This window comes from Mastigoproctus giganteus, chromosome 2 (genome assembly GCF_048544385.1).
Source record: "Mastigoproctus giganteus isolate SK-2022 chromosome 2, ASM4854438v1, whole genome shotgun sequence".
NCBI classification, from domain to species: Eukaryota; Metazoa; Arthropoda; class Arachnida; order Uropygi; family Thelyphonidae; genus Mastigoproctus; species Mastigoproctus giganteus.
In genome coordinates this window covers 110,765,817-110,781,770 of record NC_143576.1, presented here as the reverse complement: position 1 = coordinate 110,781,770, position 15,954 = coordinate 110,765,817, and the positions used below count along the sequence as shown (strand labels likewise).

Here is a 15,954-nt window from a genome sequence, read left to right as displayed (position 1 = left end):
ACTTGGATTGACACCAAATTTCCATTATATCTTGGAAAAGTTTTAGGCTCAAATTCCCCTGCTCCCTCAAAAAAAAAAAAAAAAAAAAAATGCTGCTATAAATTTGGAACAGCATCTCTGATCATTTTCAACATTTTAAGACTTATAAGGAATATTCTAAGGGTACAAATATGTAAAAAGTAGACTGACCAGTACTTATTGTTGGCACCAACAACCTGTTAACTTATCCAATTCTAATGAGTCATGCATTTTACTATATTTTTTGCGATAAGCTGATCTTCAATTGTCATCTGTGGCCATTGGTATCAATATATAAGTTTGTGACTTTGGGCAAAAAGGTGCTTCATATCGACATCCGCGTCGGATTGCATTATTATTTTTATAACAGGTAAAAGTATGTTTGTGTTGCTGTAAATTTTAATAATCTGAAGTTTTCTCTATATAACATAATGCATCTATCATTTGGATTGCTTCTTCCATTCCGCATTCTTTTTCTTCCTATAGTACAGAGGGTGTATTGTTCATCCATAATAATATATGTGCATGTGGACTTCCTCGATGTTGAAATTCAATGTGTTCAAAAAAATTCACAACATAATATTTCCCAAAAGGACTATAGGTTTATAGACTCCAATGCCATATCCAAAATTCTTTCAATTCCAATATAGAATGAGTAATGTTAGCTGTTATTCCTACTGATTTAAATGCAATTTCCAAATTTTTTTGCACTACACATTCACATAATTTTCATTGCCATATATAGCAAATGTTGGGGAGTTACTCCACGATGATCAGATCTACGAATTTCACTCAATGCCATTATAAAGGGAGTACTTTTCAATCCATTTTAAAATTTTTCATGCACATCCCAAATATATAGCTGGAAAAGAAAGTTCTTTTGCATGTATATCAAATATGAAACTTGTTGGAGATGATTTCTGACCCCGTGCTATACATAAATATTTATCTTCCAACCATAATAATGTTTGTTGAATTAACAATAGTTCATCATCATTGCTGACAGTTACACAATCTGAATGTTCCTGTTCCCTATCATCATTCATCCCCAAGAAATTGTCACTCACTTTTATGCCATAGAATTTATAAAAAGGTGAATTTATCAAATACCGTAACCATATTTTCACTATGAATCAGATTGGTCCACTTGATATCGATGGGTCAACTGTTGATGATCCTGCTCAGGTAGCTAACATACTAAATGAATATTTTGCATCGACATTCACACATGAGGAGTTATTTAGTGAGGGGAAAGCCAGAGGTGTATTCAACTCTAGCAGTAAGCTAGAGAATCTTGTAATAACTGTGAGTCAAGTGGAGGAGAAATTGTTGAAGATAAACACAAGAAAGGCACCCAGGGTGGATGGGATCTATCAAGTTATATTAAAGGAGGCAGCAGAGGAAGTAAGCAAACCCTTAGCCATAATTATGAGAGCTTCTTTGGACTCAGGGGAGGTACCCACAGACTGGAGATGTGCAAATGTGACCCCAATTCACAAAGGAGGATCAAAGGCTGACACAAGCAATTATAGACCGGTGAGTTTAACTTTTGTTCCAGGAAAATTAATGGAGGCACTAGTTAAAGAAGCACTGCAGGATCATTTAGACAAGACTTCAGTTATAGCTCGGACACAGCATGGTTTTGTTAAGGGGAAGTCTTGCCTGACCAATTTGATTGGATACTATGATGCAGTCACAAAGGAACTGGATGCAGGGAATAACTTTGATATTATATACTTGGATCTTAGAAAGGCTTTTGATACTGTTGCACATGGAAGACTGCTGCACAAATTGGAGCAGTGTGACATTGGAGGCAAATTGCTGCTGGGGATAAAGGGGTGGCTGAGGGGGAGAAGACAGAGAGTGGTAATCAATGGACACTGCTCGTCGTGGACTAATGTTATTAGTGGAGTCCCAGTGTTGGGTGGAGTCCCAGTCAGGGCTCAGTGTTGGGTCCATTATTGTTTTCTGTATTCATAAATGATATTGATGATGGTATATCAAGCTTAATGTCGAAGTTTGCAGACGATACAAAGGTAGGCAGGGTTGTCAAGGACACTATTGACACTATGCTGCTGCAACAGGATCTGGAAAGGTTGAGCAGATGGGCTGAGAGGTGGCAAATGAAGTTTAACATTGACAAATGTAAAGTACTACACATGGGAAACAGCAACCCCAGAGCAACGTATCAACTCTGTGGTACTACACTGACAGTTGTAGAGAATGAAAGGGACCTGGGGGTGGTTGTGCAGGCAGATATGAAGTTCTCTGAGCAGTGCAGATGGGCTGCAAGAGTAGCTCATGGTGTATTGTCAATGATATATAGGAATTTTTCTAGTAGGGATAAGGAGGTGATTATTCCCTTGTATAAGGCAACGGTCAGGCCACACCTAGAGTACTGTATACAGGTCTGGAGGCCTCATTTCAAGAAGGATGTAGAGCTGCTGGAACGAGTACAGAGAAGGGCAACAAGATTAGTGAATGGAACAAAGGGGTGCTCTTACGAAGAAAGGCTTAAGTTTTGCAAATTACAGTGTCTGGAGACTAGGCACCAGCGAGGTGATCTGATAGAGTTGTATAAAGCATTGAATGGTTTGAGCATGCTCAATGCTGATGGGATTCTTCCTCTCGCTCAGAATAATCACCTGAGAGGACATAAATTCAAATTGAGGAAAGACAGATGTAGGATAGACGTGCGGAAATTTGCCTTTAGCCAGCAAGTGGTTGGTTGGTGGAACAGACTTCCATCCCTTGTCGTGGAAGTTGATAGCCTAAATAAGTTTAAGGCTCAGCTGGACAGGTATTTTGAACGAACAGAGGGGTGAAGTGGAAGTGTTTTTTTTTTTTTTTTTTTTTTTTTTTGGCTGATGCTGCATAAGCTTGCTTTCTTGCATCAAATGCCTCTACTAATGCTAATGCTATTTTCTTCTGCACACATCATTGTAGATATGATGATTTATGTATGAGTCTTCGTTTTATATGTACATTAATATTAGCAAATTAATGCAAATTAGCATCAATACAATAAAACGTTAACCACATATCGTAAAAACGACTACATTACTATGGTTCAGTTGAAGGAATTGAAGTCCAGAACATACAATATTCCTGCACTTTTTGGTCAGGTAAAATTACACAAGCCTGGATTTCCGATTCGACCTATTGTTTCCTACAGGAACTCGGCATTTTCAGCCTTAGCCACACATGTATATAATATTATAAAACCTTTTAGACAGGTTATACAATTTGGGATTAAGAATTACGATACATTATTTAATAATCTTAAAGACTGTAGACTCGGCGACAATGACAATTTATTCTCATTAGATGTTACCTCATTATATACGAATGTAAACGTTGAATACACATTAGATATTATTTGGGATATGTTAAATAAAAACTCGACACCGATTAATTATACGAAGCTGCCCATTAAGGAAATTTTTCACTTAATTAAACTATTAGTTGAGGCTAACTACATCACCTTTCGAGACAAGGTGTACAAACAAATTTTTGGATTACCAGTGGGTCTGAGCCTGAGTGGCTTAATGTCAGAGATCTATCTCTCAACGATTGAGCAGATACATTTGACACCTTTTCGTCCCCGTATCACATACTATGGGAGGTATTTAGACGATGTTCTAGTTATTACTGATAGTAGTACTATCCAAGACATTTTACATTCGTTTAATAATATTCATTCTAGACTCAAATTTACATTGGAAAGAGAGATACGGATACTAAGTCATTAAACTTTCTAAATTTCACGCTTACCCGGGACTCGAACAAAATACAATTTAGCATCTATCGAAAACCCACAAACACCGGTATGCTTCTACATTATAATAGCTACCATCCGTTCACCTACAAAAGATCAATTATCTTTAATCAATTTCTAAATGCCTATAAATATTCAACGATGGATTCTGCTTTGGACTCAGAAATACAAATATTAACTAGCAGATTCTTGAACAGGGGTTATCCCATTAACACAATAAATCGAATTAGGGTACAAGCTAAGGATAGGATAAAAAATACTACACCAATCAACAATAGTAATATCAAAAAATACTTTATTTCTGTCCCATATGTTGAACAGTGGCACAAACAGCTTAACAGATTCTTTAAAGATACCGAATTTAAAATTATAGCTAGGCCTATACGGAAGTTACACACTATACTGAACAATCGCTCGGTTCTTTCCGCGTTCGCAACACAAATTAATGATCTAGTATACAACATTTCTTGCGGTGATTGCGACTCGTCTTACCAGGGTTCGACGCGGTTTTCTCTTAATATTCGTGTAAATCAACACGAAGCCTCAGTTCGTGCTTCTCGTTCAGCAGCGTCAGAATTAGCCTTTCATGCCATTAACGAAAAACATACTTTTTTATTTAACGGGGCCAAAATACTTAACGTTCAACGTAATTATACGCGACTATTAATTGCAGAAACCGTTGAAATTTACACGAAAATGTTAATGTTCGGCGGCCATATTCGTGGACCTTTACGCGCATGCGTGAAGACATATAATCACTATTTAAGTTGCAGGTTTAGCCTGATTTGGTGATTTTCATTCCTGTGATCACGACAGTCGGTCGAAAAGCATTGTCAGCTTCAGGAAGGAAAATCGTTTTGAATATTTTCGTTAGATTCTTTTAATTGCGTTAATTTGAATTTTAATTGTTTTGAATTGATTTTGAATTGTGTTAAATTGATTATTTAATTATTTATATTTTACTTTAATTATTTAAATTTTACTTTAATGTACCGGTAAGTTGTCGATTTTTTCGTTTTTTCCGTTTTAATTTCTGGAGGGTATCATACGGAAGTGTTCCACGTACTATATTGAGGTAAACTCCTCTTATTAATTTGCTAATATTATTATCAACGTAGAACATATTGAGTATTACAGCTCTGATTCATACTATCTAATGTACATTAATGGCATAATCGTCATCTAATTCACTAGGTAATTGATGTACCATTGTATTTGCGTTAACTAGTACATTTATTACTTGTCCAATGATCCCATATTGTCCATGTTCATAACGTAAACAATGAATTTGCATAAAGGGTAATCGTGGTGATATCAAGCCCTCAGTTACAACATCCAGTGGAGGCAAATCAGTAGGATATGTTGGATATATATAAATCCATCTGACGTGGCCATAGTTGGTATCTGTCCCTCTTTTAATGAAGTATCACATCTATTACATGTCACGAAAGTACTCACTTCTTGTAACGGAAATTCATTTCGAAGTAATTCATTTGAAGTTGTTGCAAATGGTTTCAAATCTAATTGAAACCATAAACGGCCACAAACATTACAACTAAATCCAAATGGGTTTTGTACACTAGTTTTTCAAACTCTCTGTCAGCTCATGTAGACACTATAGGGATGTAATCAGGAATCTCATTATTAGCCATTTATAATTTTGCTTTTTTTCGTGCACGATATTCCTTCATTCGTTCTGCTGGAGTTTTAGATTCCCGATAAGTATCAGGCATAGTAGAACTCTGTGGTTGAATTTCATTATGATTCAGAATAGTTTGAATTTCTAATTTCCTTTTCTTCTGTTCACAATATTCCTTTATTATTTCAACTCAAGTTTTTTTGGGTGCAGTTTGAGAAGTCCCAGGCATAACAAAACACTCTTGCTGAATTTCATCTGGATTCACATTTCTGTCCAATTTCCTTTTCTTTCTTTCACGATATTTCTTCATCTTTTGAGCTTGAGTTTTCTTTTTGGCCGTTTCAGAAGTTCCAGGCACAGTGAACACTGTTGTTCAATTTCATCTGGATTCACATTTCTGTCCAACTTCCCTTTCTTTGTTTCATGATATTCTTTTGAATGCTAGGCTGTAGATTTTGGAACAGTCACTCGCATATTAATCATTATGCTGATATAACGGTATAACATAGCGCATCACTGCTCAATTGTACTTGTTGTGTCACTGCAATTTGCTGTGTCACTGTTTTTTGTTGAGTCACTGCATTTGTTGCATACAATTGAGTTTTCTTGGGTGCCTGCGTAGCACTTTTTGCATCACTGCATGGAACAAGTACAATGCTTTCACCCAAGTAAAGACATTTTTTACGTCAAGTACAAAGCATGTGCATCAGGTTTCGTGACGATTTTATAACGATTTCTAGGTAACGTAATGCTTTTTTCCAAATAATGCCAGTAAAGATGTTTGTAACATCAAAAAAACTTCCAGTTTCACCTACCCATTTGCTCCAAAAGTCCAGTTCTTCCTTGAATTTATTTAAGCTATCAATTTTCACGATGACAGATGCAAGTTTGTTTGAGCAATCAACTACTCACTGGCTAAAGCCAGATTTCGACACATCTATTCCGTAAATTCCTCAATTTGAATTTATGCCCCTTCCAGTGCTTAATATGAACAAAAGGAAGAATCCCATCAGCATTCAATCCATTCAAAGCCATATACACCTCAATCAGATCACCTTGAAGGTGTCTGGTCTTCAGATGCTGCAATTTTCAGAATTTAAGCCTTTCTTGGTAAGAACAGCCTTTGTTCCCCTAACCAATCTCATTGGCCTGCTCTGTACTTGTTTCAGAAGCTCTACGTCCTTCTATAAACTGAGGCATCCACATGTGTACTCAAGGTGTGGCATTCCTTATACAAAGGGATAATCAATGATCACCTCCTTATCCCTGCTAGCAAAATTCCTATATATTAGCATTAGTAGAAGCATATGATGCAAGAAAGCAAGCTTATACGGCATCAGCCAAAAAAAAAACAAAAAAAAAACCCTTTCTATTTTACCCATCCATTCACACCAAATGTTTGTCTAGTTCTGCCCTGAACTTATTTAAGTTGCTGACCTCCACTACAACATCTGTTGTAGTGAAGGTCAGCAACTTTATAAGCGTGCTTTCTTCCATAATATGCCTGTACTAATGCTAATATACAGGAATTTTGCTAGCAGGGATAAGGAGGTGATCGATGACAAGACACTATGAGCTGCTCTTGGCAGCCTGTCTGCACTGTCAGAAACATCATATCTGACTGCACAATTACCTCAGGTCTTTTTCATTTTCCACTACACTGAGTGTAATACTGCACAGTTGGTATGTTACTCTAGGGTTACTGCTGCCCATATGCAGTACTTCTCATCTCATCTGCCCAACTTTTCTAGATCCTGTTGCAGTAGTGTAGTGTCATTAACAACCCTGCCAACTTCAACATTAAGCCTGATATACCTTCATCAACATCATTAATAAATATAGAAAACAGCAATGGACCAAACTCCAAGCCCTAGGTACTCCACTAATAACATTTGTAAACAAAGAGCAATGTCCATTGATTAGCACTCTCTGTCCTATCCCACTCAGCCATCCCTTATCCGTAACAGCAACTTGTCTTTAATGCTATACTGCTCCAATTTGTATGGAAGTCTTTCATGTGCAACAGTATTAAATGCCTTCCTGAATGTGCAACAGTATTAAATGCCTTCCTGAATTCCAAGTATATGATATCAAAATTATTTTTGCCTTCAGTTCCTTTGTGTTGTAATCTGCGATCGTAAAACGTGAAGCAGATGGCAGTGATAAGTGAAGCAACGAAATGTATTTTCAACCCCCGCCACACATTCTTCACACTTAGGGGTAAAATGTGACTATATCATAGTATCCAATCAAATTTTTCAGACAAGATTTCCTATTAAAAGACCTATGTTGTGAATGAACTATATCTGCAATCTCACTAGATAATCCTGCATTAGTTCTTAACCAGTAACTCCATTATTTTTCATGGAACAGAAGTTAAACTTTTATGGCTTGTGTCCCTTTAAAACATTTCCTAAATTTCAAGTACTTCCCATCTTCCAAAACAAGTGCAATTAAACAGATTTGACATAAACTTTAGCTATGAGTATACATACTTTTATAAATTAATATAAACTTCAAAGCATTTAATCTCAAAGACTGAAATAAAATATATTTTGTACTTGGATTAGTGGGATAGTTTGCCCATATTTCATTAAAAGGTGCTTCATAAAAACGATGGGTTTTTATGAAGCAATAAAAAAAAACAAGTGCACTCCACGGGGGGCCCACTTCGGGAACTACGCTAGTGTACAGTCTTGCTGCCTCTACACTGCCAGCTAGTGATTACTATTCCGAGTAGTGTGTAAAAGGGTGGCATTGTCAATGCCACTTTACGTAAGAAAGCTGGGTATATTCTTGCTATGTGTATGCCATATCCAAAAATTCTTTCAATTTCATCACTCACTACACCATATTCCCCCTCTACTTTTACTTTATCTATTGAATCATAAATCATGAACAGCCAAACTAACAGAATAAACCGATCTGTGAAAGGAAAGATCTAAACCTTCCAAACATTCTTATTCATTTCACAAATCAATTCCAAACTCTGTGCTGTCCATTTCCACTCAAGTCTGCCAAGCCCAACTTATTTCTTCTTACAGAATCCCAATTATCAGTTGATTTAACCACTGCTCATCTCGATTTCTCTAATAATTCATATAAAACAAATGATCAGAGAAATTGAGATGACTGACTCATGGCATCCCATAAACATACAGCAATGATTGATAAACAATCTGGGCTAAGGGAAAGAAAGCCTGCACGAGAAGCATGCAAACGTTCGATGAAATTTACCGGTAAAAGTACTTTGCCGTAACAGCATTTTAATTGTTGCTCGTTCAGTAAACAGATGGTGGATGTTATCGGTCTGAAGTAGAAGTTGAATCCCACGGGAGCTTGAAACCCTCCCAAAGTGAAGGGGGGGGGTAACCTGACCTTTTTCTTTAGAATAACTAATTGAATCACGAACAAAGTCATATTGGAAGTTCTGGCATCGTAAAAATGTTCTTAAAGTAGTTTCACCGGTAAACATTTTCGAAATTTGCCGTGCTTCTCGTGTGGGGTTCCTTTGTTTTTTTTTTTTTTTAAATTCTTAATAAACAATTTCTCCATTTAACAATTTACAATAAACAATTTACGGGCACAAAAGGTGATATAGTTGTACACGTTGGCTGTTGTTGTTTGTTATTTGGAGCATTAGCAACTAAGGCCATATTGCTCAGGGATAGGCGGTGGTCATTCCTTGACCTTTCCGCATCCTCCGTATTTGGTGGTGACGGGCTCGAACCCCGGTCTAATCAAGAAGGGTGTGCTACGCACTGCTGCTCCTTCCCACCTGGCTATGGAGGAACCGTACACGTTGGCACTAATGATATTAAGAGTAGGAGACCAGCGGAATTACTTAACAAGTACAGGTCACTGTTGAAAAAAAGCCATGAATTAGGGTTGAATTTGAAAGTGTCTGCAATTCTGCCCAGACACGATAGGAGGGAGTATATGATGAGAGCCCTGTCGATCAATTCGGCCCAGGAAAGATTGTGCAAGGCTCAAGGGGTAGAATTTTTTTCAGCCTGGTCTGTACTTGTTAACAGGAGAGACTGCTTCTACAGGGATGGGATACACTTAAATAGAAAGGGTGCAGAATGTTTGCTGATGCTATCGAGGCAGTGTTAGATGGGTCGGAAAACTGCTAGATTGGGGGGATACAAGGACTAATAGATTAACAGTAGCCACTGGCAGAGGTGAAAGTGATTCTTGCACTGCTTCTATTGGAATGAGCCACAGCCTGGAAAATAAGATGCAGGATATTTCAGAGACTGCTGGGAATCATTGGGGTACAAATAAACACATAGGTTGTGTTAGGGTAGCTAAGAAAAAGAACAGGTATATTTGCATGTACACCAATGCTAGGAGTTTAGTAAATAAATTTGATGAATTTGAGGTATTGCTCAAAACATCAAAGGCAGATATTGTGGGGATTTCAGAGACGTGGTGTCACACAGATATAAGGAATGCAGAACTGGAATTTGGGGAGTACAATGTCTACAGAAAGGATAGACAGGGTAGGAAGGGAGGAGGGGTTATTTTTTTTTTATTTTTTTTTTTTGATTTGGTAGTTGTTGGCGCATCGGCTTCTGTGGCCATATTGCACCTCCCAAGGTTTTTGCAGTACTTTGATCCAAGCCCGAGGCGGGAATCGAACCCGCGACCTTTGGGTTGCCGGGCAGGTACTTTACCCACTCGGCTAGCCCGGTCGGCTAGGAGGGGTTATGCTATTAGTTAAGAAATACATAAAATCCAAGGAAGTGAAGCCAGTCGACATTGCTGGACAGTGCAGTGTCGAGTCAGTTTGGTGTGACATAAGCATTGGGAGATCAAAATTGAGAGTGGGAGTGTGCTATAGGCCTAATGACTCTGATGACTATAATAAGAAACTGTACAGGGAAATAGAGTGGGCCAGTAAATCAGAGAGTCTTATAACGGGGGAATTTTAATTTCCAGATATTGACTGGAATTTCTGGGCTGGTCACTCACACACTAGCAAGGCTTTTGTGGATTTATTGGATGATTGTTTTCTACATCAGCATGTTCGGGAAGCAACTAGAGGGAGTAATACTCTTGATTTGATTATCAGTAGTGATTCTTCATGCATTAAGAATCTGCAGGTAAATGAACCACTAGGTGGCAGTGATCACAGTGTGCTGAAGTGCGATTTACTCAAAGAGGTAACTACCATTAGGGGTAAAGGGAAGGGTTATTGCTTTCGTAAAGGCAATTACGATGGACTGAGACAGTATTTAAATTCTATACAGTGGGACCAACTGATGATGTTATCAACAGCAAATTCAAAATGGGAAGCATTCAAAGAACTTATCTTGGAAGCTACTAGGCTTTACATACCAACTAAGAAATATTGTTCAAGGTTTAGGCCTAAGTGGAGGTCAGATGAAATAATGAGACATATGGCAGAGAAGAAAATGCATGGGATACATACAAATTAACACATGACACAGAAGCCTATGATAGATACAAGTTGATCTGTAACCAAGTTACAAAGGAGGTTAGGCAGGCGAAGGCAGATTACGAGAAATCTTTGGCAAGGGATGCAAAGAAAAACAGCAAACAGTTCTTTACTTATGTAAACTCTAGAAGGAAGGGGATGAATCAGATTGGTCCACTTGATATCGATGGGTCAACTGTTGATGATCCTGCTCAGGTAGCTAACAAACTGAATGAATATTTTGCATCGACATTCACACATGAGGTGTGAATGTGAGGGGAATGAGGGGAATTCAGTGAGGGGAATGCCAGAGGTGTATTCAACTCTGGCAGTAAGCTAGAGAATCTTGTAATAACCGAGAGTAAAGTGGAGGAGAAATTGTTGAAGATAAATACAAGAAAGGCACCTGGGGTGGATGGGATCTATCCAGTTATATTAAAGGAGGCATCAAAGGAAGTAAGCAAACCCTTAGCCTTATGAGAGCTTCCTTGGACTCAGGGGAAGTACCCATGGGCTGGAGATGTGCAAATGTGACCCCAATTCACAAAGGAGGATCAAAGGCTGACACAAGTAATTATAGACCTGTGAGTTTAACTTCTGTTCCTGGAAAATTAATGGAGGCTCTGGTTAAAGAAGCACTGCAGGATCATCTAGACAAGACTTCAGTTATAGCTCAGACACAGCATGGTTTTGTTAAGGGGAAGTCTTGCCTGACCAATTTGATTGGATACTAGAATGCAGTCACAAAAGAACTGGATGTAGGGAATAACTTTGATATTATATACTTGGATCTTAGAAAGGCTTTTGATACTGTTGCACATGAAAGACTGCTGCACAAATTTTAGCAGTGTGGCATTGGAGGCAAATTGCTGCTATGGATAAAGGGGTGGTTGAGGGGGAGAAAACAGAGAGTGGTAATCAATGGACACTGCTCATCGTGGACTAATGTTATTAGTGGATTCCCTCAGGGCTCAGTGTTGGGTCCATTATTGTTTTCTGTATTTATAAATGATATTGATGATGGTATATCAAGCTTAATGTCCAAGTTTGCAGATGATACGAAGGTTGGCAGGGTTGTCAAGGACAGTACTGACACTATGCTACTGCAACAGGATCTGGAAAGGTTGAGCAGATGGGCTGAGAGGTGGCAAATGAAGTTTAACATTGACAAATGTAAAGTACTACATATGGGAAACAGCAACCCCAGAGCAACGTATCAACTCTGTGGTACTACATTGACAGTGGTAGAGAATGAAAAGGACCTGGGGGTGGTTGTGCAGGCAGATATGAAGTTTTCTGAGCAGTGCAGACGGGCTGCAAGAGTAGCTCATGGTGTATTGTCGATGATATATAGGAATTTTTCTAGCAGGGATAAGGAGGTGATTATTCCCTTGTATAAGGCAATGGTCAGGCCACACCTAGAGTACTGTATACAGGTCTGGAGGCCTCATTTCAAGAAGGATGTAGAGATGCTGGAACGAGTACAGAGAAGGGCAACAAGATTAGTGAATGGAACAAAGGGGTTCTCTTATGAATAAAGGCTTAAGTTTTGCAAATTACAGTGTCTGGGGACTAGGCACCAGTGAGGTGATCTGATAGAGGTGTATAAAGCCTTGAATGGTTTGAGCATGTTCAATGCTGATGTGATTCTTCCTCTCGCTCAGAATAATCACCTGAGAGGGCATAAATTCAAATTGAGGAAAGACAGATGTAGGATAGACGTGCGGAAATTTGCCTTTAGCCAGCAAGTGGTTGGTTGGTGGAACAGACTTCCATCCCTTGTCGTGGAAGTTGATAGCCTTAATAAGTTTAAGGCTCAGCTGGACAGGTATTTCGAACGAACAGAGGGGTGAAGTGGAAGTGGTTATTTTTTATTTATGTATTTATTTATTTATTTACTTTATTATTTTTTTTTTTGGCTGATGCTGCATAAGCTTGCTTTCTTGCATCAAATGCCTCTACTAGTGCTAAAATGTTAATGCTAATCCACTAGTCCACCAGTGATTCTAAAGAAAAAAGGTCAGGTTACCCCCTGCACTTCGGGAAGGTTTCAATCTCCCATGGGATTCAATTTCTACTCCTGACCAATAACACCCACTGTATGTTTACTGAGCGAGAAACAATACTTTTACCGGTAAATTTCATTGAACCTTTGCGTGATTCTCGTGCAGGCTTTCTTTACCTTCGCCCAGTACAGTTTTGATAATTGAACACTGCATGAATTTCGGCATTCAGTTTCTGTCTTCTTAGAAAGATTTTGGTCCTCCAGTGACAGAAACCTATGTTTAGCCTTAAAGATTTGAGCTTGTGGTCACATTAGTTTAAGTCGAAATGGATCACTAATATTTTAATGTAAATAGCATCACCAAAGGTGATGCTATTTACATTAAATATGCCACTATTTTTTAGCAGATGCCACTATTTTTTAGCAGATTCACCTCATAAGCCCAAACTTTGAAAGCTGAAAGTCAATCCTCTGTCATTGAAGAGACATAAGTTTTTTCAAGAAAGAAACTGTATAAAAAAATGTGTATATTTCGAAAATATTTCAATACCAGCATAGAAATATAAACCCCATAACCTTTACTACACTGCTCAACAAAATTAACAGAACACATAGAAAATGCAGTGTAACTTGTGCAGCTTGCGATGAAGCAGGACAAAATGTGATAAGGTAGTATATCATAGAATAACAATGAAATGAGGAGACAGCAAGAAACTTCAGACAGGCATAAGGGGCAATTATTATTCTTATACATTTATATATATAAGAATTACCAAAAAGTCAGATTACAGAAGTCAATCAAATATGCTTGAAAATATGGTCACATGACATCAATACAGCATATGATCCCCTCAAATAGCTAAGCAGACCTGACAGTGGTGAACTATGCTCGATATTTTTTTTTTTTTTTTTTTTTTATGAAAACCCCAAACAAGAGGTATTAGAACCTATAGTACTTAATACCATGCTTGGGATGGAGGTTGAGAAGATGAAAGAAGATTTTTTTTTACATTAGACTTCAACTTCTGTAGACTGTAATATTCAGGAAATACGTACAAAGGAAGATAGTTCCAGAAAACATAGTTGAATGAATAAATGAGGAAGATAAAAAGTTCGTTCTGTGAGTTTGAAGTTGGACAGTAAACGGATGTTGGTTGGTGGTGGCACGTGTTCGGACTGTTTTGAAGGAGAGAGCAGAAATTATAGAAGCCAATTCAGAAGAACAGTGCCCATGGAAGTATCTGTAGAAAAGGCATGCAGCAGAAACAGTACGTCTATGAGACAGTGAGTGGAGAGACTCTGTTAAAGAGGATTCATTAATTAACCTAACTGCCCTCTTCTGAATGGAATCTAGAATCCTGAAAGAGTTTTTGGGGGCCCTGCCCAGATGTGGGAACAATATTCCATGCTAGGGCAGATTTTCAATTTGTACAGAGTGAACAGCTGTTTGGAAGAAAAGCAATACCGAGAGCTAAAGAGAAAACCAAGTTTTTTAGTTGCAGAGGAAGCAATATGCCGAGAGAGCTTAGAAGTCAGGGGAATCACAAATAAGATATACCATTTTGGCTACAAATCGGAGTGTCACCAAAGATAAGCATAGGAGTGGAAAAATCCTTTTTGCGAGATATAAGAAAACACTGAGTTTTAGAAGGATTTAAATCAACTAACTTGTCTCTGCCCCACTAGAGAATTACCTGGAGATCGGCATTTAAGGAATTGGTAGCAGATATTTGAAAAGTTGAAGCTGATTGAGCAGGGCAAGGTTTCTCAAAATGGAAAGTGGAATGCAATGTGCTGTCATCAGCAAAACTATCAATAGGATTTCTAGACAATGGAAGAAGGTCATTAATATACGAGAGGAAAAGAGTGGGGGAAAGAACTGAACCTTGGTGGACACCAGGATTAGTGGAGAAGTTAGAAGACAAAGAGCCATCTACCATCATGTTTTGTTAACCCCTGGCACCACCCTGCCGTGACGGGACTAATTGTATGTCTATTATTGCTGCAATTAAAGATTCTATTCTATTCTATCACCCACAATAAGCGATCAGAGAGAAAACTGGATAACCAATTACAAAAAACAGTTAACATTAGCATTTTAGCATTAGCAAGCAAAGGCGCATGATGGAAGAAAGCAAGCTTATACAGCATCAGTCAAAAAAAACCCTTATTTCACCCATCGACTTGTTCCAAATGTTTGTCAAGTTCTGCCTTGAATCTATTTAAGCTATCAACTTCTACAATTACAGATGGAAGTTTGTTCCAGCAATCAATCACCGGCTGGCTAAAGGCAAACTTCTGCACATCTATCCTACAACCATCTTTGGAAGAATCCCATCAGCAGCGAGCATGCTCAAACCATTCAAGGCTTTATACACCTCAATTAGATCACCTCGCAGGGGCCTAGTCTCCAGACACTGTAATTTGCAAAACTTAAGCCTTTCTTCATAAGAGTAACCCTTTGTTCTATTCACTAATCTTGTTGCCCTTCTCTGTACTCATTCCAACAGCTCTATATCCTTCTTAAATTGAGGCCTCCAGATCTGTATACAGTACTCAAGGGTGAGTACTGTATACAGGTCTGACTGTTGCCTTATACAAAGGGGATAATCACATCCTTATCACTGCTAGAAAAATTCCTGTATATCATTGACAAGACACCATGAGCTACTCTTGCAGACCATCTGCACTGCTCAGAAAACTTAATATCTGCCTGCACAATTACCCCAGGTCCTTTTCATTCTCTACCAGTGTCAGTGTAGTACCACAGAGTTGATACTTTACTCTGGGGTTACTGCTTCCCATATGTAGTACTTTACATTTGTCAATGTTAAACTTTATTTGCCCCCTCTTAGCCCATCTGCTCAACTTTTCTAGATACTGTTGCAGCAGCGTACTGTCATTAGTGTCATTAACAACCCTGTCAACCGTCACATTTTCTGCAAACTTGTACATTATGCATGATATACCATCATCAATATCATTTATAAATACAGAAAACAACAATGGACCCAACACTGAATCCTGAGGAACCCCATTAACAACATTAGTCCATGAAGAGCAGTGTCCAT

General features: G+C 38.3%; 1 protein-coding gene across 1 annotated transcript in view; it reads right to left on the bottom strand.

Annotated features, from left to right (window-relative positions):
* Positions 1–15,954, bottom strand: part of LOC150089496 (dynein beta chain, ciliary-like) — a 1,205,440-nt gene that overhangs the window by 1,107,509 nt on the left and 81,977 nt on the right.